Here is a 25,759-nt window from a genome sequence, read left to right as displayed (position 1 = left end):
TACCTAACATAGTGCTCCCTCAAAACCTCAGAAAGTGCTCTCTCAATACCTCATATAATGCTCCCTCAATATCTCAGAAAGTGTTCACTCAATACCTCAGAAAGTGCTCCCTCAGTACCTCAGAAAATTGCTTCCTCAATAAATCAATGTGCTCCCTCAATACCTCAGATAGTGCTCCCTCAGTACCTCAGATAGATCTCCCTCAATACCTCAGAGAGTGCTCCCTCAGTACCTCTGGTAGTGCTTCCTCAATGCCTCAGAAAGTGCTCCCTCAGTACCTCAGAGAGTGCTTCCTCAGTCCCTCAGATAGTGCTTCCTCAATACCTCAGAAAGTGCTCCCTCAAAACCTGAGATATTGCTCCCTCAGTAGCTCAAAAAGTGCTTGTCCAATACCTCAGAAAGTGCGCCCTCCATACCTCAGAAACTGCTCCCTGAATACCTCAAAAAGAGCTCCTTCCATACCTCACAAAGTGCTCCCTCAATACCTCAGAAAGTGTTCCCTCAATAACTCAGATAATGTTCCTCAATACCTCAGATAGATCTACCTCAATACCTCAGTGGGTGCTCCCTCAGTACCTCAGAGACTGCTTCCTCAGTCCCTCAGATAGTGCTTCCTCAATACCTCTGAAAGAACTCCCTCAGTACCTCAGAAAGGGCTCCCTCAGTACCTCAGATAGTGCACCTTCAGTACCTCAGAAAATGCTCCCTCAATACCTCAGAAAAGGCTCTCTCAATACCTCACATAGTGCACCGTCAATACCTCAGATAGTGCTTCCTAAGTACCTCAGAAGGTGCTCCAGCAGTACTGCAGAAAGTGCTCCCTCAATACCTCTGATAATGCTCCCTCATTGCCTCAGAAAGTGCTCACTCAATACCTGAGAAACTGCTTCCTCAGTACCTAGATAGTGCTCCATCAATACCTCAGATAGTACTCCCTCAATACCTCAGAAAATGCTCCCTCAATACCTCAGATAGTGCTCACTCAATACCTCAGAAAGTGCACCCTCTATATGTCAGAACGTTCTCCCTCAGTACCTCAGATAGTGCTAACTCAGCACCTCAGATAGTGCTTCCTCAATACCTCAGAAAGTCCTCCCTCAATACGTCAGAAAGTGCTCCCTCAGTACATCTGATACTGCTCCCTCAATACCTCAGAAATTACTCGTTCAATACCTCAGAAAGTGCCCCCTCAATACATCAGATAGTGCACACTCAGTACCTCATACAGTGCTTCCTCAGTACCTCATACAATGCTCCCTCAATAGCTCAGATAGTGCTTCCTCAACACCTCAAATAGTGCTCCCTCAGTACCTCAGAACACGCTCCCTCAGTTCCTCAAATAGTGTTCCCTCAGTACTCACATGGTGCTTCCTCGTTACCTCAGATAGTACTCCCTCAATACCTCAGAAAGCACTCATGCAATACCTCAGAAGGAGTACCGTCAATACCTCAGACAGTGCTCCCTCAATACCTCAGATAGTGCACACTCAGTACCTCAGAAAGTCGCCCCTCAGTACCTCAAATAGTGCTCCCTCAATACCTCAGAAAGTACTCGCTCAATTCCTCAGATAGTGCACACTCAGGACCACAGAAAGTGCTCTCTCAAACCTCAGAAAGTGCTCCCTCAGTACCTCAGGTAGTGCTTCCTTAATACCTCAGAAAGTGCTCCCTCAGTACCTCAGAGAGTTTTTCCTCATTACATCAGATAGTGCTTGCTCAATACCTCAGATTGTGCTCCCTGAATACCTCAGATAGTGCTTCCTCAAATCCTCAGAAATTGATCCCTCAATACCTCAGATAGTGCTTCCTCAATACCTCAGAAAGTGCACCCTTAATATCTCAAAAAGTGCTCCCTCGGTAGCTCAGAAAGTGCTCCCTCAGTACCTCAGAATGTGCCCCCTCATTACCTCAGATAGTGCTTTTGTGAAGGGAGGGGGAGAAAGAGACAGAGAGAAAGTTCACCTTTCAATCCAGTGATTTCTGCGCGAAAGTTCCTTCAGAACAGACCGTTTTGAGGAAGAGTCACTTGGAATGCGAATTGTTCCTCTCTTCACTGTTGCTACCTGCTGTATTGTGCTGAATTTCCCCACCATCTGTTGACTTGAGAACTTGATCTCATTCATGCATCACTGAGTAATTCAGTCTGTGTTCAATGCCCTGAGGCTGCTACTGTTGAAAGTTGACAAACAGGTTTAAGGCTGTGGTAAAATCAATGACTGCAGATGCTGGAAACCAGATTCTGGATTAGTGGTGCTGGAAGAGCACAGCAGGTGTGCAGGTTTAAGGCTGTGTAAGGTATTGTATTCGGAGGGCGGGGTACATGGGAGAACAGATACAGAACAAAGGCACACCGAAATGTTAGGTCTGAGCTGTTCCTTCTGAACTAACATCACAAAGTTACATTGATCAGGATCTTTGTGAAGTGCCTTTATCAAGTGACTCTTCCTCAAAACAGTTTGTTCTGAAGGAACTTTCCTGCAGAAATCACTGGATTAAAAGGTAAACTTTCTCTCTGTCTCTTTCTCCCTCTCCCCTCAGAGATGCTGCCGGACAAGCTTAGCTTCTTCAGCAATCTCTGTATTGATGTTTCAGGTCTCTAGCGTGTCCGTACAGATTGATTTTAGTGTTGAATTCTCAAGCTTGCTCTGTTCAAGGGATTGAATCCCTCGGCTACAAAGGGGGGTCAGTTACCTCAGCTAACAGGTTCATGATGCCAACATTGTTGGCTCAATCTCTATCATGACCTCTCCCCTCACCTGAGGGGTGTGACCCACCAGGCCTCTCTCTCTGACAAGACAGCAGTTCTCAGGTCCTCCTGGTCTATAATAACTTCCCAACTTTAAAAAGGGCACTCCAGTAAGAGAGCTCTTTACATGGTGCAGGTCAAACTCCTGGAGCTCCCTCCCTAACATCACTGTGGGACATCCAAGGACTGCAGCAGGAGAGGACACCCCACCCCCACCTTCCAGGCAACTATTAGAGGGGGTGGGAATCACATACAAGCCACATTTGAAAATAAGTTTTATAACAGGGTGACGGTGGATGTTCACTAACTCTGTTTCTTTACCTCTGTTCAAATCAGCGTAATGAAGAAGCAAAGGGTCAGTTGAAAATGACAATGATATCCTTCGTAGGTTGGTGTTTATTAGAGTTTGTATCGACAGTATGAATGTTTGAGCACTTATTCAAGGGCATGCAGGTAGCTGCCAGAGGAAGTGATGGGGGCTGGTATAATTGCGACATTTCAAAGGCATCAGGATGAGTAGGTGAATAGGAAGGGTTTAGAGGGATATCAGCCAAGTGCTAGCAAAAGGAATGAAATGAGATGAGAATATCTGGTTGGTATGGACGAGTTGGATAGGAGGGTCTGGTTCCATGCTCTGCATCTCTCTGACTCTGTGCCTCTGAATAATCTACTGCAGAGAGTTTCAGACAGGCCTTGGTTTGTGTGTCTCTCTCATGCTTCCTCAGAATCTGCAAACCCTATGTCTCCATATTTCCCAAGAAATAAAGAGGGTCAGTACCGAGGGAGTGCTGCACAGTCAGAGGGTCAGGACTGAGGGAGTTCTGCACTGTCAGTGGGTCAGCACTGAGGGAGTGCTGCACTGTCAGAGAATCAGTACTGAGGGAGTGTCACACTGTCAGAGGGTCAGTACTGAGGGAGTGCTGCACTGTCAGTGGGTCAGCACTGAGGGAGTGCTGCACTGTCAGTGGGTCAGTACTGAGGGAGTGCTGCACTGTCAGTGGGTCAGCACTGAGGGAGTGCTGCACTGTCAGTGGGTCAGCACTGAGGGAGTGCTGCACTGTCAGAGAATCAGTACTGAGGGAGTGTCACACTGTCAGAGGGTCATTACAGAGGGAGTGCTGCACCGTCAGAGTGTCAGTACTGAGGGAGTGCCGCACTGTCAGAGTGTCAGTGCTGAGGGAGTGCCACACTGTCAGAGGGTCAGTACTGAGGGAGTGCCGCACTGTCAGAGGGTCAGTGCTGAGGGAGTGCCGCACTGTCAGAGTGTCAGTGCTGAGGGAGTGCCACACTGTCAGAGGGTCAGTACTGAGGGAGTGCCGCACTGTCAGAGTGTCAGTGCTGAGGGAGTGCCACACTGTCAGAGGGTCAGTACTGAGGGAGTGCCGCACTGTCAGAGGGTCAGTACTGAGGAAGTGCCACACAGTCAGAGTTTCAGTACTGAGGGAGTGCCACACTGTCAGATGGTCAGTAGTGAGGGAGTGCTGCACTGTCAGAACGTCAGTACTGAGGGAGTGCTGCACTGTCAGTGGGTCAGCACTGAGGGAGTGCTGCACTGTCAGTGGGTCAGTACTGAGGGAGTGCTGCACTGTCAGTGGGTCAGCACTGAGGGAGTGCTGCACTGTCAGTGGGTCAGCACTGAGGGAGTGCTGCACTGTCAGTGGGTCAGCACTGAGGGAGTGCTGCACTGTCAGTGGGTCAGCACTGAGGGAGTGCTGCACTGTCAGAGAATCAGTACTGAGGGAGTGTCACACTGTCAGAGGGTCATTACAGAGGGAGTGCCACACTGTCAGAGGGTCAGTACTGAGGGAGTGCTGCACTGTCAGAGGGTCAGTACTGAGGGAGTGCCACACTGTCAGAGGGTCAGTACTGAGGGAGTGCCACACTGTCAGAGGGTCAGTACTGAGGGAGTGCCGCACTGTCAGAGGGTCAGTACTGAGGGAGTGCCACACTGTCAGAGGGTCAGTACTGAGGGAGTGCCACACTGTCAGAGGGTCAGTACTGAGGGAGTGCCGCACTGTCAGAGGGTCAGTACTGAGGGAGTGCCACACTGTCAGAGGGTCAGTACTGAGGGAGTGCTGCACTGTCAGAGGGTCAAATTGAGGGAGTGCCACACTGTCAGAGTTTCAGTACTGAGGGAGTGCCACACTGTCAGAGGGTCAGTACTGAGGGAGTGCCACACTGTCAGAGGGTCAAATTGAGGGAGTGCCACACTGTCAGAGTTTCAGTACTGAGGGAGTGCCACACTGTCAGATGGTCAGTAGTGAGGGAGTGCCACACTGTCAGAGTGTCAGTGCTGAGGGAGTGCCACACTGTCAGAGGGTCAGTACTGAGGGAGTGCTGCACTGTCAGAGTGTCAGTACTAAGGGAGTGCCGCACTGTCAGAGTGTCAGTGCTGAGGGAGTGCCACACTGTCAGAGGGTCAGTACTGAGGGAGTGCCGCACTGTCAGAGGGTCAGTACTGAGGGAGTGCCACACTGTCAGAGGGTCAGTACTGAGGGAGTGCCACACTGTCAGAGGGTCAAATTGAGGGAGTGCCACACTGTCAGAGTTTCAGTACTGAGGGAGTGCCACACTGTCAGATGGTCAGTAGTGAGGGAGTGCTGCACTGTCAGAACGTCAGTACTGAGGGAGGGCCACACTGTCAGATGGTCAGTACTGAGGGAGTGCTGCACTGTCAGAGTGTTACTACTGAGGGAGTGCTGCACTGTCAGAGGGTCAGTACTGAGGGAGTACTGCACTGTCAGAGGGTCAGTACTGAGGGAGTGATTCGCTGTCAGATGGTCAGTGCTGAGGGAGTGCTGCTCTGTCAGAGTGCCAGTACTTAGTGAGTGCCACACTGACAGAGGGTCAGTGCTGAGGGAATGCTGCACTGTAAGAATGTCAGTACTGAGGGAGTGCTGCAATGTCAGAGGGTCAGTACTGAGGGAGTGCTGCACTGTCAGAGGCTCCTTACTAAGGGAGCGCTGCACTGTCAGAGTGTCAGTACTGAGGGAGTGCCACACTGTCAGAGGGTCAGTACTGAGGGAGTGCTGCACTGTCAGAGCTGTCAGTATTGAGGGAGTGCTGCACTGTAAGAGTGGCAGTACTGAGGGAGTGCTGCACAGTCAGAGTGTCATTACTGAGTGGGTGCTGCAAAGTTAGAAGGTTAGTACTGAGGGAGTGCCACATTCTCAGAAAGTCCTTACGATGAGAGCGCTGCACTGTCAGAGTGTCCTTACTGAGTGAGCGCTGCACTGTCAGAGGGGTCAGTACTGAGGGTGTGCGGCACTGTCAGAGGGGTCAGTACTGAGGTAGTACCACACTGTCAGAATCTCAGAGCTGAGGGAGGTCTACCCTGCCAAAGAGTCCATGCTGAGGGAGTGTTACACTCCCAAAGGGTCAGTACTGAGGGAGTGATGCACTGTCAGTGGGTCAGTACTGAGGGAGTGCCACACTGTCAGATGGTCAGTACTGAGGGAGTGCTGCACTGTCAGAGGGTCAGTACTGAGGGAGTGCTGCACTGTCAGAGGGTCAGTACTGAGGGAATGTCACACTGTCAGAGGGTCAGTACTGAGGGAGTGCTGCACAGTCAGAGGGTCAGTACTGAGGGAGTGCTGCACTGTCAGAGTGAAAGGATTGATGGAGTGCCAGACTGTCAGAGGGTCAGTACTGAGGGAGTGCTGTACTGTCAGAGTGAAAGTACTGATAGAGTGCCACACTGTCAGAGGGTCAGTACTGAGGGAGTGTCACACTGTCAGAGTGTCAGTACTGAGGGAGTGCTGCAATGTCAGACGGTCAGTATAGAGGGAGTGCCGCACTGTCAGACGGTCTGTACTGAGGGAGTGCTGCACTGTCAGAGTGTCCTTACTGAGTGAGCGCAGCACTGTCAGAGGGTCAGTACTGAGGGATTCCTGCATAGCCAGAGAGTCAGTATAGAGGGAGTGCAGCATTGTCAGAGGGTCGGGACGTAGGAAACACTGAAATGTCAGAGGATTATTACTGAGAGAGAATTGAACTGTGAGAGGGTCAGTCCTGAGAGAGTGTGCACTGTCAGAGGGTCAGTACTGAGGGAGTGCCTCACTGTCAGAGGGTCAGTACTGAGATAGTGTTGCTCTGTCAGAGGGTTAGTACTGAGCGAGTGTCACACTGTCAGAGGGTCAGTACTGAAGGAGTACTGCACTGTCAGATGGTCAGTACTGCGGGAGTGTCACACTGTCAGAGGGTCAGTACTGAGGGAGTGCTGCACTGTCAGAGGGTCCGTACAGAGGGAGTGCTGCACTGTCAGAGGTTCAGCACTGAGAGAGTGTCACACTGTCAGAGGGTCAGTACTGAAGGAGTACTGCACTGTCAGATGGTCAGTACTGCGGGAGCGTCACACTGTCAGAGGATCAGCACTGAGGGAGTGCTGCACTGTCAGAGGGTCAGTAGTGAGGGAGTGCTGCACTGTCAGTGGGTCAGCACTGAGGGAGTGCTGCACTGTCAGTGGGTCAGCACTGAGGGAGTGCTGCACTGTCAGAGAATCAGTACTGAGGGAGTGTCACACTGTCAGAGGGTCATTACAGAGGGAGTGCTGCACCGTCAGAGTGTCAGTACTGAGGGAGTGCCGCACTGTCAGAGTGTCAGTGCTGAGGGAGTGCCACACTGTCAGAGGGTCAGTACTGAGGGAGTGCCGCACTGTCAGAGGGTCAGTGCTGAGGGAGTGCCGCACTGTCAGAGTGTCAGTGCTGAGGGAGTGCCACACTGTCAGAGGGTCAGTACTGAGGGAGTGCCGCACTGTCAGAGTGTCAGTGCTGAGGGAGTGCCACACTGTCAGAGGGTCAGTACTGAGGGAGTGCCGCACTGTCAGAGGGTCAGTACTGAGGAAGTGCCACACAGTCAGAGTTTCAGTACTGAGGGAGTGCCACACTGTCAGATGGTCAGTAGTGAGGGAGTGCTGCACTGTCAGAACGTCAGTACTGAGGGAGTGCTGCACTGTCAGTGGGTCAGCACTGAGGGAGTGCTGCACTGTCAGTGGGTCAGTACTGAGGGAGTGCTGCACTGTCAGTGGGTCAGCACTGAGGGAGTGCTGCACTGTCAGTGGGTCAGCACTGAGGGAGTGCTGCACTGTCAGTGGGTCAGCACTGAGGGAGTGCTGCACTGTCAGTGGGTCAGCACTGAGGGAGTGCTGCACTGTCAGAGAATCAGTACTGAGGGAGTGTCACACTGTCAGAGGGTCATTACAGAGGGAGTGCCACACTGTCAGAGGGTCAGTACTGAGGGAGTGCCACACTGTCAGAGGGTCAGTACTGAGGGAGTGCCGCACTGTCAGAGGGTCAGTACTGAGGGAGTGCCACACTGTCAGAGGGTCAGTACTGAGGGAGTGCCACACTGTCAGAGGGTCAGTACTGAGGGAGTGCCGCACTGTCAGAGGGTCAGTACTGAGGGAGTGCCACACTGTCAGAGGGTCAGTACTGAGGGAGTGCCGCACTGTCAGAGGGTCAGTACTGAGGAAGTGCCACACAGTCAGAGTTTCAGTACTGAGGGAGTGCCACACTGTCAGAGGGTCAAATTGAGGGAGTGCCACACTGTCAGAGTTTCAGTACTGAGGGAGTGCCACACTGTCAGAGGGTCAGTACTGAGGGAGTGCCACACTGTCAGAGGGTCAAATTGAGGGAGTGCCACACTGTCAGAGTTTCAGTACTGAGGGAGTGCCACACTGTCAGATGGTCAGTAGTGAGGGAGTGCCACACTGTCAGAGTGTCAGTGCTGAGGGAGTGCCACACTGTCAGAGGGTCAGTACTGAGGGAGTGCTGCACTGTCAGAGTGTCAGTACTAAGGGAGTGCCGCACTGTCAGAGTGTCAGTGCTGAGGGAGTGCCACACTGTCAGAGGGTCAGTACTGAGGGAGTGCCGCACTGTCAGAGGGTCAGTACTGAGGGAGTGCCACACTGTCAGAGGGTCAGTACTGAGGGAGTGCCACACTGTCAGAGGGTCAAATTGAGGGAGTGCCACACTGTCAGAGTTTCAGTACTGAGGGAGTGCCACACTGTCAGATGGTCAGTAGTGAGGGAGTGCTGCACTGTCAGAACGTCAGTACTGAGGGAGGGCCACACTGTCAGATGGTCAGTACTGAGGGAGTGCTGCACTGTCAGAGTGTTACTACTGAGGGAGTGCTGCACTGTCAGAGGGTCAGTACTGAGGGAGTACTGCACTGTCAGAGGGTCAGTACTGAGGGAGTGATTCGCTGTCAGATGGTCAGTGCTGAGGGAGTGCTGCTCTGTCAGAGTGCCAGTACTTAGTGAGTGCCACACTGACAGAGGGTCAGTGCTGAGGGAATGCTGCACTGTAAGAATGTCAGTACTGAGGGAGTGCTGCAATGTCAGAGGGTCAGTACTGAGGGAGTGCTGCACTGTCAGAGGCTCCTTACTAAGGGAGCGCTGCACTGTCAGAGTGTCAGTACTGAGGGAGTGCCACACTGTCAGAGGGTCAGAACTGAGGGAGTGCTGCACTGTCAGAGCTGTCAGTATTGAGGGAGTGCTGCACTGTAAGAGTGGCAGTACTGAGGGAGTGCTGCACAGTCAGAGTGTCATTACTGAGTGGGTGCTGCAAAGTTAGAAGGTTAGTACTGAGGGAGTGCCACATTCTCAGAAAGTCCTTACGATGAGAGCGCTGCACTGTCAGAGTGTCCTTACTGAGTGAGCGCTGCACTGTCAGAGGGGTCAGTACTGAGGGTGTGCGGCACTGTCAGAGGGGTCAGTACTGAGGTAGTACCACACTGTCAGAATCTCAGAGCTGAGGGAGGTCTACCCTGCCAAAGAGTCCATGCTGAGGGAGTGTTACACTCCCAAAGGGTCAGTACTGAGGGAGTGATGCACTGTCAGTGGGTCAGTACTGAGGGAGTGCCACACTGTCAGATGGTCAGTACTGAGGGAGTGCTGCACTGTCAGAGGGTCAGTACTGAGGGAGTGCTGCACTGTCAGAGGGTCAGTACTGAGGGAATGTCACACTGTCAGAGGGTCAGTACTGAGGGAGTGCTGCACAGTCAGAGGGTCAGTACTGAGGGAGTGCTGCACTGTCAGAGTGAAAGGATTGATGGAGTGCCAGACTGTCAGAGGGTCAGTACTGAGGGAGTGCTGTACTGTCAGAGTGAAAGTACTGATAGAGTGCCACACTGTCAGAGGGTCAGTACTGAGGGAGTGTCACACTGTCAGAGTGTCAGTACTGAGGGAGTGCTGCAATGTCAGACGGTCAGTATAGAGGGAGTGCCGCACTGTCAGACGGTCTGTACTGAGGGAGTGCTGCACTGTCAGAGTGTCCTTACTGAGTGAGCGCAGCACTGTCAGAGGGTCAGTACTGAGGGATTCCTGCATAGCCAGAGAGTCAGTATAGAGGGAGTGCAGCATTGTCAGAGGGTCGGGACGTAGGAAACACTGAAATGTCAGAGGATTATTACTGAGAGAGAATTGAACTGTGAGAGGGTCAGTCCTGAGAGAGTGTGCACTGTCAGAGGGTCAGTACTGAGGGAGTGCCTCACTGTCAGAGGGTCAGTACTGAGATAGTGTTGCTCTGTCAGAGGGTTAGTACTGAGCGAGTGTCACACTGTCAGAGGGTCAGTACTGAAGGAGTACTGCACTGTCAGATGGTCAGTACTGCGGGAGTGTCACACTGTCAGAGGGTCAGTACTGAGGGAGTGCTGCACTGTCAGAGGGTCCGTACAGAGGGAGTGCTGCACTGTCAGAGGTTCAGCACTGAGAGAGTGTCACACTGTCAGAGGGTCAGTACTGAAGGAGTACTGCACTGTCAGATGGTCAGTACTGCGGGAGCGTCACACTGTCAGAGGATCAGCACTGAGGGAGTGCTGCACTGTCAGAGGGTCAGCTCTGAGGGAGTGTCACACTATCAGAGGGTCAGCACTGAGAGAGTGCTGCACTGCCAAAGGGTCTGTACTGAGGGAGTGCTGCACTGTCAGAGGGTCAGTACTGAGGGAGTACTGCACTGTCAGATGGTCAGTACTGCGGGTGTGTCACATTGTCAGAGGGTCAGTACTGAGGGAGTACTGCACTGTCAGAGGGTCAGTACTGAGGGAGTACTGCACTGTCAGAGGGTCAGTACTGAGGGAGTGCTGCACTGTCAGAGGGTCAGCCCTGAGGGAGTACTGCACTGTCAGAGGGTCAGTACTGAGGGAGTGCTGCACTGTCAGAGGGTCAGTACTGAGGGAGTACTGCACTGTCAGATGGTCAGTACTGCGGGTGTGTCACATTGTCAGAGGGTCAGTACTGAGTGGATGCTGCACTGTCAGGAAAGCTGGACTGAGGGACTGCTGCACTATCAGAGGGTCAGTACGGAGTCAGGTTCACACTGTCATGAATCGGTCATGAGAGATCACCGCACTGTTGGACAGTCAGTACTGAGGTTCTGCTTCATTGCCAGAGAGTCAGTATTGAGGGAGTGCAGCATTGTCAGAGGGTCGGGATGGAGGAAGCGCTGAAATGTCAGAGGGTCAGTATTGAGGGAGTGCTGCACTGTCGGACAGTCAGTACTGAGGGAGTGCTGCACTGTCAGAGGGTCAGTACTGAGGGAGTGCTGCACTGTCGGACAGTCAGTACTGAGGGAGTGCTGCATTGTCAGAGGGTCAGCACTGAGGGAGTGCTGCACTGTCAGAGAGTCAGCACTGTGGAAGTGCCACAGTGTCAGAGTGACAGTACTGAGGGAGTGCTGCACTGTCAGAGGATCAGTATTGAGGGAGTGCTGCACTGTCAGAGGATCAGTACTGAGGGAGTGCTGTACGGTCAGAGTGTCAGTACTTTGGGAGTGCCACACTGTCAGAGGGTCAGTACAGAGGGAGTGCTGCACTGTCAGAAGGTGAGTACTGAAGGAGTTCTGCACTATCAGAGTGACAGTATTGAGGGAGTGTTGCACTGTGAGAGAGTCAGTACTGAGGGAATGCTGCACTGTCAGAAGGTCAGTACTGAGGGAGTGTCACACTGTCAGAGCATCAGTTCTGAGGGAGTGTTACACTGTCAGAGAGTCAGTACTGAGGGAGTGCTGCACTGTCAGAGCATCAGTTCTGAGGGAGTGTTACACTGTCAGAGAGTCATTACTGAGGGAGTGCTGCACTGTCAGAGGGTCAGTACTGAGGGATTCCTGCATTGCCAGAGAGTCAGTATAGAGGGAGTGCAGCATTGTCAGAGGGTCGGGATGTAGGAAGCGCTGAAATTCAGAGGGTAATTAGTGAGAGAGAGCTGAACTGTGAGAGGGTCAGTACTGAGAGATTGTGCACTGTCAGAGGGTCAGCACTGAGGAATGCTGCACTGGCTGAGGATCAGTATTGAGGGAATGCTGGACTGTCAGAGGGTCAATACTGAGGGGGTGCCACACTGTCAGAGTGACAGTATTGAGGGAGTGCTGCACTGTCAGTACTGAGGGAGTACTGCACTGTCAGAGGGTCAGTACTGAGGGAGTGCTGCACTGTCAGAGAGTCAGTAATGAGGGAGTGCTGCAATGTCAGAGTGTCAGCACTGTGGGAGTGCCTCAGTGTCAGAGTGACAGGATTGAGGGAGTGCCGCACTGTCAGAGGGTCAATACTGAGGGAGTGCCACACTGTCAGAGGGTCAGTACTGAGGGAGTGCCACACTCTCAGAGTGACAGAGCTGAGGGATTGCTGCGCTGTGAGAGTGTCAGTACTGATGGAGTGCCAAACTGTCAGAGGGTCAGTGCTGCGGGATTGTCACACTGCCAGAGGGTCAATACTGAGGGAGTGCTGCACTGTCAGAGGGTCAGCTCTTGAGGAAGTGCTGCAATGACAGAGGGTCAGTGCTGCGGGATTGTCACACTGCCAGAGGGTTAATACTGAGGGAGTGCTGCACTGTCAGAGGGTCAGGACTGAGGGAGTGCTGCAATGTCAGAGGGTCAGCACTGAGGGAGTGCTGCAATGTCAGAGGGTCAGTACTGAGGGGGTGCTCCACTGTCAGAGGGGTCAGTGCTGAGAGAGTGCTGTACTGTCAGAGGGTCAGTACTGACGGAGTGCGGCATTGTCAAGTGTTAGTACAGAGAGAGTGCTGCAATATAAAAGGGTAATGACTGAAGGAATGCTGCACTGCTAAACGGTCTGTACTGAGGGAGTGCTGCATTGTCACAGGGTCAGCACTGTGGGAGTGCCACACTGTCAGAGGGTCAGTACTGAGATAGTGTTGCTCTGTCAGAGGGGTCATTACTGAGCGAGAGCCACACTGTCAGAGTATCAGTACTAAGGGATTGTCACATTGTGAGAGGGTCAGCACTGAGGGAGTGCTGCAATGTCAGAGGGTCACATTGAGGGAGTGCTGCACTGTCGGAGGGTCAGTACTGACGGAGCGCTGCACTGTCGGAGGGTCACATTGAGGGAGTGCTGCACTGTCGGAGGGTCACATTGAGGGAGTGCTGCACTGTCAGAGGGTCAGTACTGAGGGAGTGCTGCAATGTCAGAGGGTCAGTACTGAATGAGTGCCACACTGTCAGAGTGACAGTATTGAGGGAGTGTTACACTGTGAGAGAGTCAGTACTGAGGGAATGCTGCACTGTCAGAATGTCAGTACTGAGAGAGTGCTGCAATATAAAAGGGTAAGTACTGAAGGAATGCTGCACTGCTAAACAATCTGTACTGAGGGAGTGCTGCAATGTTACACGGTCAGCACTGTGGGAGTGCCACACTGTCAGAGGGTCAGTACTGAGATAGTGTTGCTCTGTCAGAGGGGTCATTACTGAGCGAGAGCCACACTGTCAGAGTATCAGCACTGGGGGAGTATCACACTGTGAGAGGGTCAGCACTGAGGGAGTGCTGCACTGTCAGAGGGTCAGTACTGAGAGAGTGTTGCAATATAAAAGGGTAAGTACTGAAGGAATGCTGTACTGCTAAACGGTCTGTACTGAGGGAGTGCTGCAATGTCACAGGGTCAGTACTGTGGGAGTGCCACACTGTCAGAGGGTCAGTACTGAGATAGTGTTGCTCTGTCAGAGGGGTCATTACTGAGCGAGTGCCACACTGTCAGAGCATCAGTACTAAGGGATTGTCACACTGTCAGAGGGTCAGTGCTGAGGGAGCGCTACACTTCCAAACAGTCAGTGCTGAGTGAGTGCTACAGTGCAAAAGGGTCAGTACAGAGAGGGTGCTGCACTGTCAGCGGTTCAGTACCCAGGGAGTGTCACACTGTCAGGGGGTCAACACTGTGGGAGTGCCACACTGTCGGAGGTTCAGTGCTGAGGGAGTGCTGCACTGCCAGAGGGTCAGTACTGAGGGAGTGTCACACTGTCAGAGGGTCAGCACTGAGAGAGTGCTGCACTGTCAGAGGGCCAGTAGTGAGAGAGTGCTGCACTGTCAGATGGTCAGTACAGAGGGAGTGCTGCACTGTCAGAGGGTCAGTACTGAGGGAGTGCTGCACTGCCAGAGGGTCAGTACTGAGGGAGTGTCACACTGTCAGAGGGTCAGCACTGAGAGAGTGCTGCACTGTCAGAGGGTCAGTACTGAGGGAGTGCTGCACTGATAGAAGGTCAGTACAGAGGGAGTGCTGCACTGATAGAGGGTCAGTACAGAGGGAGTGTCACACTATCAGAGGGTCAGCACTGAGAGAGTGTCACACTGTCAGCGGGTCAGTGCTGAGGGAGTGCTACACTGCCAAAGGGTCAGTACAGAGGGAGTGCAACACTGTCAGAGGATCAGTGCTGAGGAAGTGCTGCACTGTCAGAGTGTCAGCACTGTGGGGTGCCTCAGTGTCAGAGTGACGGTACTGAGGGAGTGCTGCACTGTTAGAGGGTCAGTATTGAGGGTGTGCTGCACTGTCAGAGGGTCAGTACTGAGGGAGTGCTGCACTGTCAGATGGTCAGTACAGACGGAGTGCTGCAATGTCAGAGGGTCAATACTTAGGGAGTGTCACACTATCAGAGGGTCAGCACTGAGGGAGTGTCACACTCTCAGCGGGTCAGTGCTGAGGGAGTTCTACACTGCCAAAGGGTCAGTACAGAGGGAGTGCAACACTGTCAGAGGGTCAGTACAGAGGGAGTGCCACACTCTCAGAGTGACAGTGCTGAGGGAGTGCTGCACTGTGAGAGTGTCAGTACTGATGGAATGCTGCCCTGTCAGAGGGTCAGTGCTGCGGGATTGTCACACTGCCAGAGGGTCAATACTGAGCGAGTGCTGCACTGTCAGAGGGTCAGCACTGAGGGAGTGCTGCAATATCAGAGGGTCAGTACTGAGGGAGTGCTACACTGCTGGAGGTTCAGTAATGTGGGAGTGCTACACTGTCAGAGGGTCAGTACTGAGAGAGTGCTGCAATATAAAAGGGTAAGTACTGAAGGAATGCTGCACTGCTAAACAGTCTGTACTGAGGGAGTGCTGCAATGTCACAGGGTTAGCACTGTGGGAGTGCCACACTGTCAGAGGGTCAGTACTGAGATAGTGTTGCTCTGTCAGAGGGGTCATTACTGAGCGAGTGCCACACTGTCAGAGTATCAGCATTGGGGGAGTGTCACACTGTGAGAGGGTCAGCACTGAGGGAGTGCTGCACTGTCGGAGGGTCACATTGAGGGAGTGCTGCACTGTCAGAGGGTCAATACTGAGGGAGGGCTGCGCTGTCAGGGGGTCAGTACTGAGGGAGTGCTGCACTGTCAGAGTGTCAGTACTGAGGGAGTGCTGCACTGTCAGAGTGTCAGTACTGAAGGAGTGCTGCACTGTCAGAGGGTCAGTACTGAAGGAGTGCTGCAATGTCAGAGGGTCCATATGGGTGCAGTGTTGCACTGTCAGAGGGTCATTACTGAGGGAGCGCTACACTGTCAGTGCATCAGTCTGTGGGATACCTGCATTGTAAGAGAGTCAGTACTGAGTGAGTGCCACACTATCAGATGGGCTGAAAGACTTAGTTTCAGCTCCCATGTCTTGTGGTCTACGAGGAATATCTGAAATTGTTCAGTCCATTTCTGAATCTGCTTCCTACATACCCTGCTCAGTAATGATTCCCACGTCCAGATTCCAGAGACTGTGTTCAAACAGACCATCTTTAATTGGTTATTGAACCTGAAGAGGTACCACCCTCTTTTCCCAGGGATCGAGTTTTTGTTTTATTCCTCAGCTTCCGTGTGCTCATCCCAAATGAATCCCACTGCCCCACACTCAGCACAGTTGGGTGTTCCTTATTTCTGAGCTTCCCAATGCTAATTCACATCCAGAATGACATCCCACACTCCTCCAAATCATATCACAGGCTAATTGCCTGGGAGAGAGGAGTGCTAAGAGGGGAAATAGAATTCTGAATGTACCTTACAGTGACATTAAGGGTGAATTGATAATGCGAGAAACACAGTGAAAATTTGTGCATGGACCCAGAGGCTACAGTGAATGAATGCATTTTGTCAGTGCTCGTTGGGACAGGGTTGGTATGAAATCGTGAAGATGCTCTGTGATACAATTAAATGAATGAGCATATATAGAGAGAGAGATGGTTCTGAGTGGTCAGGCCTTCTTACAATCCAATAAATCTCCAAAGACGGTGGAAATGTATCTCAGTTTACCGAATGAGATGATGGAGGAAGAAGCAGGTACACTTGCAAACATTTTCAAATCCCCTCTGTCCACAGGAGAGGTGTCGTCGGACTGACCATGTGGTACTGTTATTCAAGAAGGAGCATGGTATATATCTGGCAGCTACAGGCCAGTCAGGCTAATATCGTGGGTGGGGCGTCTGTTGGAAGCAATTTTGGGAGATAGAATTAATCAGCATTTAAAGAGACTGGAGTTCACGAAGAACAGTCAGAATGGTTGTGTTAAGGGGAGGTCAGGTCTGACCAATGGGATTGCACTTTTTAAGGAGGTGACCAGGTGTGTAAATAAGGGCAATACTTTCCTGTCGCCTGCTTGGAGGTCAGTAAGGCTTTTATCAGGATCCATACTGGAAACTGATAATGAACATAAAAACTCAAGATCCAAGGAATTTGGCGCAGAATGCTGAGAGCCAGGAAGCAGACAGTGATGGCCCCATTAGAAACCTCTGTCTGTTCATGTCTCACTGTTGGGGTCTTGCTGATGTGGTTGATAGAAAAGATTTAGATTTGAATGGTGGAGGGTTAATCATTGGGTTCATGAATGATATGAAGATTGGTTGGGTGATAAATACTGAGGATGATAGCCTTAGGTTACAGAAGGATGGAGATGGCCTTGTCAGATGGACCGATCAGTGACAACGGGTGAGGTGCCTGAAGACTGGAGGGTGATTAATGATGGGCCATTATTGAAGTAAGGCTGCAAGGAACAGCCATTGAACTATGGAGCTGGGAGCCTGATGGCAGTGGGGGGTAAGCTGTTGGAGGGCATTCTGAGAGACAATTTACATGCATTTGGAAAAGCAAGAATTGATTAGGGATGGTCAGCATGGCTTTGTTTGGAAATGATGTGTCCAAGTTGATAGAGCTTTTGAAAGGATGACCAAGGAGACAGATGAGAAGGTTTCACATGGGAGGTTGCTTAGTAAAAGGTTAGATGACATACCATCCAAGGAGAGAGGACAGCACAGTGTCTCAGTGGTTTGATTCTAACTCCCGGTGACTGTCTGTGTGGAGTTTACACATTCTCTCTTTATCTGTGCGGGTTCCCTCCAGGTGATTCCGTTTCCTCCCACCGCCCAAAGTTGCCATGGGAAATGCAGCATTACAGGGATAGAGTAGAGGATGTGAGTCTGGGTGGGATGCTGTTCAGACAGTCAGTGTGGAGCCAATGGACCGAATGGCTTGCTTCTACACTGTAGGAATTCTAAAATTAATCCAGAGAGACAAGGAATGTTCTGGGGACCTGGGCTCCAATCTTGGACAGGGGTGGATGTGGGTCCTTCCAGTCTGAAGGGGTTTGAACGCAATCTGAGGGGGGAGCTGGGCTGCGCCCTGAAATGTTGAGGATGTGAATGTTTTGTGGAGCTACTGTCTAAGGGGCTTTAGGGGAGCACTTTCTTCGGTATTGAGGAAGAACTATCTGAGGAATTGAGGGAGCATTATTTGAGGTACTGCGGGAGAACTATCTGAGATATTGAGGGAGCACTTTCTGAGGTATTAAGGGAGTACTATCTGAAGTATTGAGGGAGCACTGTCTGACGTATTGAGGGAGCACTGTCTGACGTATTGAGGGAGCATTTTCTTAGATATTGAGGGAGCACTTTCTGAGATACTGAGGGAGCACTATCTGAGGTACTGAGGGTACACCTTCTGAGGTATTGAGGGAGCACTTTCTGAGGTATTGAGGGATCACTTTCTGAGATATTGAGGGAGCTCTTTCTGAGGTACTGAGGGAGCACTGTCTGAGGTAATGAGGGAGCACCTTCTCAGATGTTGAGGGAGCTCTTTCTGAGGTACTGAAGGAGAACTATCTGAGGTATTGAGGGAGCACTTTGAGGTACAGAGGGAGGACTTTCTGAGGTACTGAGGGCGGTCTTTCTGAGGTAATGAGGGAGCACTTTCTGAGGTATTGAGGGACACTTTCTGAGATATTGAGGGAGCACTTTCTGAGGTAGCACTTTCTGAGGTACAGAGAGAGCACTTTCTGAGGAACTGAGGGAGCACTTTCGGAGGAACTGAGGGAGCACTTTCTGAGGTATTGAGGGAGCACTACCTGAAGTATTGAAGGAGAATTATCTCAGGTATTGAAGGAGAATTATCTCAGGTATTGAGGGAGAATTATCTCAGGTATTGTGGGTGAAATATCTGAGGCATTGAGGGATCACTTTCTGAGGTATTGAGGGAGAAATATCTGAGGCATTGAGGGATCACTTTCTGAGGTACTGAGGGAGCACTTTCTGAGGTATTGAGGGAACAATTTCTGAGGCACTGAGGGAGCACTTTCTGAGGTATTGAGGGAGAACATTCTGAGGCATTGAGAGAGCACTTTCTGAGGTACTGAGGGAGCACTTTCTGAGGTATTGAGGGAGTACTTTATGATGTATTGAGGGGGCACTTTCTGAGCTATTGAGAAAGTACTTTCTGATGTATTGAGGGAGTACTTTCTGAGGTACTGAAGGAGTACTTTCTGAGGTACTGAGGGAGCACCTTCTGAGGTATTGAGGGAGCACTATCTGAGGAAGTGAGGGAGCATTATCTGTGGTACTGAGGGAGAACTATGTGAGCTATTGAGGGGGCACTTTCTGAGTTTTTGAGGGAGCACTTTATGTGGTACTCAGGGAGAACTATCTGAGGTATTTAGGGAGCACTATCTGAAGTATTGAGGGAGCACTATCTGAGCTATTGAGGGAGAACTTTCTGAGGGATTGAGGGAGCACTATCTGACGTACTGAGGGAGCACTTTCTGAGGTACTGTGGGAGGCACGGTGGCACTGCTGCCTCACAGCGCCGGAGACCCGGGTTCAATTCCCGCCTCAGGCGACTGACTGTGTGGAGTTTGCACGTTCTCCCCGTGTCTGCGTGGGTTTCCTCCGGGTGCTCCGGTTTCCTCCCACAGTCCAAAGATGTGCAGGTCAGGTGAATTGGTCATGTTAAATTGCCTGTAGTGGTAGGTGTAGATGTAGGGGTATGGGTGGGTTGCGCTTCGGCGGGGCGGTGTGGACTTGTTGGGCCGAAGGGCCTGTTTCCACACTGTAAGTAACCTAATCTAATCTAACTATCCGAGGTACTGAGGGAGAACTGTCTGAGATACTGAGGGAGCACTATCTGAAGTATTGAAGGAGAATTATCTGAGGTATGGAGGGAGAATTATCTGAGGTATTGTGGGTGAAATATCTGAGGTATTAAGGGAGCACTTTCTGAGTTACTGAGGGAGCACTTTCTGAGGTATTGAGGGAGAACTATCTGAGGCATTGAGGGATCACTTTCTGAGGTACTGAGGGATCACTTTCTCAGGTACTGAGGGAGCACTTTCTGAGGTATTGAGGGAACACTTTCTGAGGGACTGAGGGAGCACTTTCTGAGGTACTGAGGGAGCACTTTCTGACGTACTGAGGGAGCACTTTCTGACGTACTGAGAAAGCACTATCTGAGGTATTGAGGGAGAACTATCTGAGGCATTGAGAGAGTACGTTCTGAGCTATTGAGGGAGCACTGTCTGAGGTACTGAGGCAGCACTTTCTGAGGTACTGAGGGAGAACTATCTGAGGTATTGAGGTAGCACTTTCTGAGGTATTGAGATAGCACTTTCTGAGGTATTGAGGGAGTACTTTCTGAGGTATTGAGGGGGCACTTTCTGAGCTATTGAGGGAGAACTAAATGAAATATTGAGGGAGCACTTTCTGTGGGATTGAGGGAGCACTATCTGACGTACTGAGGGAGCACTTTCTGATGTACTGTGGGAGAACTATCCGAGGTACTGAGGGAGAACTGTCTGAGGTACTGAGGGAGCAATATCTGAAGTATTGAGGGAGCACTATCTGAAGTATTGAGGGAGGACTCTCTGAGGTATTGAGGGAGCACTATCTGATATATTGAGGGAGCATTTTCTGTGGTACTGAGGGAGCACTTTCTGAGGTACCGTGGCAGAACTATCTGAGGTACTGAGGGAGAATTGTCTGACGTATTGAGGGAGAACTATCTGGGGTAGTCAGGGAGAAACTATCTGAGGTACTGAGGGAGCACTATCTGAGGTTCTGAGGGAGCACTATCTGGTGGTACAGAGTGCAGAGGATAGAAAGGAACAGATGCAATTTCCTGATCATTTCCTCAGGGTCCCTGAGGCACTCTGGTGTCGTAATTTGAAATGGAAGCCACTTCCCATTTCAGAAGATTCAGATCATTTTAAACAATCAGTGAAAAATAACAGCAGCATGTGTCTGAAACATGGTTTGGAGGAAAACGTTCCTCAATCTATTGTTACTTGTTGCTTGGATACGCTTTAGAAAAGCAGGCACCCAAACAGACTAACGCTGTTGATGCAAGAGGTGGTGCACAGGAAGATCCAACAAGTCATCTGTAGCTGCTGTCTGTCTCCCTGGAGCAGTCATCATGTGAGATCAGGGATCAGTCCTCGGAGAAATCATTTCTCCAGCAATAACTCAACCATGCCTTTACAGCCGTGTGTGTGTATGTGTGTGTGAGAGAGAGAGACAGAGAGACAGAGAGAGATAGAGAGAGAGAGAGACTGCCGGTGTTTGTGTGTGTGAAAGAGTGGATGCATGTGTATCTCTGTGTGTCTGTATATGTGTGCGTGAGAGAGAAAGTGCATGTTCATGTGAGAGTGTGTGACTGTGTGTGTTTGTATGTGTGAGAGAATTTGGCTGTGTGTATGTATGTGTGAGAGTGTGTCTGTGTGTGTGAGAGAATGTGTCTGTGTGTCTATGTGTGTGTGTGTTTGTGTGTCTATGTGTGTATGTGTCTGTGTGTCTGTCTGTGTATGACAGTGTGTCTTATGTGAGAAATAGTGTGTGTGTGTGTGAGAGTGTGTGTGTCTGTGTGCATGTGTGTGTGAGAGTGAGTGTGTCTGTAAGTGAGAGAGAGTGTGTGTGTTAGTGTGTGTGAGAGAGAGTGTGGGTGTCCGTGTGTGTGTGTGAGAGAGTGTGTGTCTATGCATATTTGAGGGAGCGTGTGTCTGCGTGTGTATGTGTGTGTGAGAGAGAGTAACTGTGCGTTTATGTGTGTGTGTGAGAGTGTGTCTGTGTGTGTTTGAGGGAGCATGTGTCTGCGTGTGTATGTGTGTGAGAGAGAGAGTAACTGTGTGTTTATGTGTGTGAGAGAGAGAGTGTGTCTGTGTGTGTTTGAGGGATCGTGTGTCTGTGTGTCTGTCTGTGTGTATGTGTGTGAGAGAGAATGTCTCTGTGTGTGAGAGAGAGTTTCGGCGTGCGTGAGAGTGAGTGGGTGTGTGAGAGAATGAGAGTGTGCGTGTGAGCGTGTGTGTGTAAATGAGAGAGAGTGTGTGTATGTGTGTGTGAGACAGAGTGTGTCTGTGTGAGTGTGTGTCCGTGTGTGTATTTGAGGGAGCGTATGTCTGTGCGTGTATGTGTGTGAGAGATATAGTGTGTGATTGTGTGTGTGTGTATGTGTGTGTGTGAGTGTTTCTGTTTGAGGGAGCGTGTGTCTGTGTGTGTGAGAGAGCCTGCGTGTGGTGGGGTCCTTTGTGTACGTGTGTGTGACAGTGTGTCTGTGTGTGTTTGAGGGAGTGTGTGTGGGTGTGTGTGTGTGTTTCTGTTTGAGGGAGCGTGTGTCTGTGTGTGTGAGAGAGCCTGCGTGTGGTGGGGTCCTTTGTGTATGTGTGTGTGACAGTGTGTCTGTGTGTGTTTGAGGGAGTGTGTCTGTGTGTCTGTGTGTGTGTGTGTGTAAACTAGCCAATCTTATTGGGTGCTCATGAATATAAAATCCAGCTGCAGTTTCAGGTGAAATGGTCCTTTTGTCTCCAAAGACACAAAGGCTGCAAGAGTGAATTAACTGGGGGAAAGAGAGTGCTGTTCATTCCAGTGGGGATTCATCCAGTAAACCTTCCCCACACACTAACATCCCTCTGGTAATGCAGTGACTAGTCCTGCACACAGTGCTCCAGGTACAAACCAATGTAATGTCACCGTAGTCTTACCAGAGTATGGGACAGCTCCTCATTACAGAGCGGGGTCTGGTGGGGATTTAATCAGAGGGTCACCATGGCCCAACTGAGGGGAGAGGTTGGGAAGGAGAGTCCTTCAGGGTAACCCCAGCTGGTGTGGGAATTGAACACACGCTATTGGTTTTACTCTGCATTATAAACCAACTGTCCAGCTAACTGAGCTAACTGACTTCACTCCAGGGGCATGTCCTGTATAACCCAATCATTGCCAGCCTGCACCTCAATTAGAGCCAGGAGCAAGGCCATTCGGCCCCCACCCTTACCCAGAAGGGAGAGCACGGGAAGCTGATGAAGGAAACAAGCCCCTCCCATGTGGCCTTCTGAAATGGAGCAAGAGGACAGGGTAGACCTGGCCTGCTGTTTGCTTCCCCGGGACTGTCCTGCTCCACCTTACAGTGAGAGACTGAGGGGAATCTCAAGGAGATTTGACTTCTCACTGAGAGGCTGCAACTCCAATCCAAATCAGGCCGGTTCCCTCCGAGACTCACGGAAGGGTGCAACACTCTACAGATCAGGGCCTTGTGGAGTCATAACCTCCAGTGTGGGGACCAAGAGCTGGGAGGTAGTGTTAAGGACATAAGACCATCTGAAATAGGAACAGGAGGATACCATTCAGACCCTCGAGCCTGCTCTACTATTCAATAGGATCGTGGATCGTGAATGATTTAGCATTTGATTTGGGAGCTGAAACCCGGAGAGTACAGAGACAGAGAATCAAATTATTCTGCTATACGGAATCATCAGACAGGAGCTGGAACCAGAGAGAGTGAACACACACACACAGACACATTGTGGGATTCAGGCTGTCTGTGGGAATTTTACCACAAGGTGTGAGCTGTACACTGAGGAAAGACAAAGGCGCAAAATGCTAGAGAGGGGGCAGCTGCACAGTCTGATCCCACCGATCTCACTGCTTCCCACTCCCATGAGAGCTCTTATGTATATTTCTGTGTTCCCAGCTGTCTCTCCCACATTTTCCCTTCAATCCCTATCTCACAACATCCTTCATATCTCTGCCCTGTTGACATTTCCCTGCAGATTCCCTTCCTCCAACACTCTGCCCCTTTGACACCCCATCATGTTTTTCAGGAATGCTTAATCATTCAATCTTCCACAAAACCAACACCTTGCTCATCTCTCTCTGCATCTTTCTCTCAGCTCTATGGGATCTTGCTATTCTTGTCTGTAAATCATTCTCGTTGCATCGCAGCAGCCCCCCTCACCACTCCATTCTCTCAGCTCTATCTCTCTGCTGCTGCAACTCCTTTCTCTCTCTCTGTCCTATATCTCTCCCTGGGTTTTCTCTCTTGCTGTCTATCTGACCTTCACTCCCTGTCTTTGCCTCCCCTTTTTCCCCTTGTATCTTTCTGACATTGTATGTCTCTTCCTGGCGTTTTCCTCTTTCTCTCTCACTTTCTGTCCCTCCCTCTGCCTGCCCGTCTTTCTCTTGTTCTCTCCCTCCCTCTCACTGTCTGTCTACCCAGCTCTCTTTCTCTCTTGTAGTTTCTCTCCCTCTGTCTCCCTAGACCCCTGTCCCAGTGACTGGGGAAGGGACATTGGGAAGAGTTGGTCTCTGTGGCGCTGGATGCTGTATAGTTAATGTGGGGGGACCAAACTTTTCCTGGTCTCTCCCGAATGTTACCCCGACTGTGGGGAGGGGGTTAGTGTAAGGGACATAAAAGTACTTTTCTCATTGAGTCTGAAATGAAGAAAAAGAGAAGGGGAGGGTGACAAAAAGAGAAAGAGAGACATGGAGAGAGTGGGGATGGAGAAAGTGGGGAAAGAGAGAGAGATGGGCAGTGAGAAACAGGGAGAGGAAGAAGGAAACATATGGAGGGAGAAGGACAGTGTGTGTGTCTGGGGAATGGTTGCAGAGTGGGATCTTTCTGTGCATGACAGCAGTCAGTCAAAAGGTCTGCATCATGTCCTCCAGCCCAGGAGCTGTGGGTCTACATGGGAAGGGGGAGATTGGGAGACAAGGGGGGAGTGGGACACCCAGAGATGGTGGACTGTTTGATGGGGTTTTGGGGTTGGTGGAGAAAGGAGGGGCTGCTGTGAGAGACAGAGAGATTGAGGGAGGGATAGCATGAGACGCAAAGTCTGAGACAGGATGGAGAAGAGGTGTTCAAAGTTTGTGAGAAGATTTGTAGCTCGGGTGCTCATTGTTGTGGTTCTGTTCGCCGAGCTGGGAATTTGTGTTGCAGACGTTTCGTCCCCTGTCTCGGTGACATCCTCATTGCTTGGGAGCCTCCTGTGTAGCGCTTCTGTGTTGGTTCCTCCGGCATTTGTAGTGGTTTGTCTCTACCGCTTCCGGTTGTTAGTTCCAGCTGTCCGCTGCAATGGCTGGTATATTGAGTCCAGGTAGATGTGTTTAACAAACACATCGGCCTGGACCCAACATATCAGCCACTGCAGCAGACAGCTGGAACTAACAACCGGAAGCGGTAGAGACAGGCCACTATAAATGCCGGAGGAAACATCACAGAAGCGCTTCACAGGAGGATCCCAAGCACTGAGGATATCACCGAGACAAGGGACGAAACGTCTGTAACACAATTCCCAGCACGGCGAACAGAACCACAACACGGAGAAGGGGTCTCCACAAAAAGGATAGTCAGTGAGGCCATTCAGGGGACAATCCTGAGGATCCTGAACAGGACGAGGATCATTTAATGGGGGAGGGGGGGAATGGGCAGAAAGGACTCCATCCGTGATACAAACCTTTTATAATTCTGGGACTGGGATCTTGCTGTGCATTAAAACAGCCACAGGCCAGTCAGCCAACCCAGACTCATTTACCTGTGTGAGAAAGTGAGGACTGCAGATGCTGGAAAGTCAGAGTTACAAAGTGTGGAGCTGGGGAATCACAGCAGGTCAGCCAGGAGAGTCGATGGTTCAGGCCTGACCTGCTGGGATTTTCCAGCTCCACACTATTCCACTCATTTCCCTCTGCCCCAGGGAGTGGGGCTCACAGCAATGTTGGGGGGGGGGCAGCAAAATATTTCAGGGGGGCACAGTTGGGAAGGTAGGTATTTGGGAGGGAAGATATTTGGGAAAGGGGATAAATTTAAGAGGACAGTGAAAATGAAGGGCATAGTATTTTTGAGGGGGTACAAAATTGGGTGAGATCTTTCAGGTCTGAAATAGCGAAAAACAAAGGGAGGGTGAGAAAAAGAGAGAGAGATGGAGAGTGGGGGTGGGGAAGGGGGATGGGAGAAAGATGGGCAGAGAGAGACAGGGAGAGTGAGAGAGTGAGAGAAAGAGTGTGTATGTGAGAGAGAGACAGACAGAAGGATAGAGAGAGAGGGGACAGAGAGAGGGAGAGAAGGGGAAGTCAGACTAAGACTGAGGAGTTAAACATGGACAGACTGAAGGGGTGACACTCGTTATTCCAGTTGGTTCCAACTCTCTCTCTCAATGGATTTTTACATTCCCTCTCTCCCATGCCCCTGGGTTTTGCTTCAGCCTGTCTCTCTCTCTCTCTCCCTCTCTCACTGGTTCTGCCTCTGG

General features: G+C 50.9%; 1 long non-coding RNA gene across 1 annotated transcript in view; it reads right to left on the bottom strand.

The window, feature by feature from the left end:
* The window catches only part of LOC140470543 (uncharacterized), a 113,780-nt gene extending 111,652 nt beyond the window's left edge, over positions 1–2,128 (bottom strand). Inside the window, exon 1 of the long non-coding RNA XR_011956507.1 lies at positions 1,963–2,128. This is a non-coding gene — a long non-coding RNA (uncharacterized lncRNA). The remainder of the gene's footprint in view (positions 1–1,962) is intronic.
* Between the last annotated feature and the right edge of the window lie 23,631 nt (positions 2,129–25,759).

Source organism: Chiloscyllium punctatum, chromosome 52, assembly GCF_047496795.1.
Source record: "Chiloscyllium punctatum isolate Juve2018m chromosome 52, sChiPun1.3, whole genome shotgun sequence".
NCBI classification, from domain to species: domain Eukaryota; kingdom Metazoa; phylum Chordata; class Chondrichthyes; order Orectolobiformes; family Hemiscylliidae; genus Chiloscyllium; species Chiloscyllium punctatum.
Note: the sequence above shows the minus strand (reverse complement) of the source record. Positions and strands in the feature narration are given on the sequence as shown.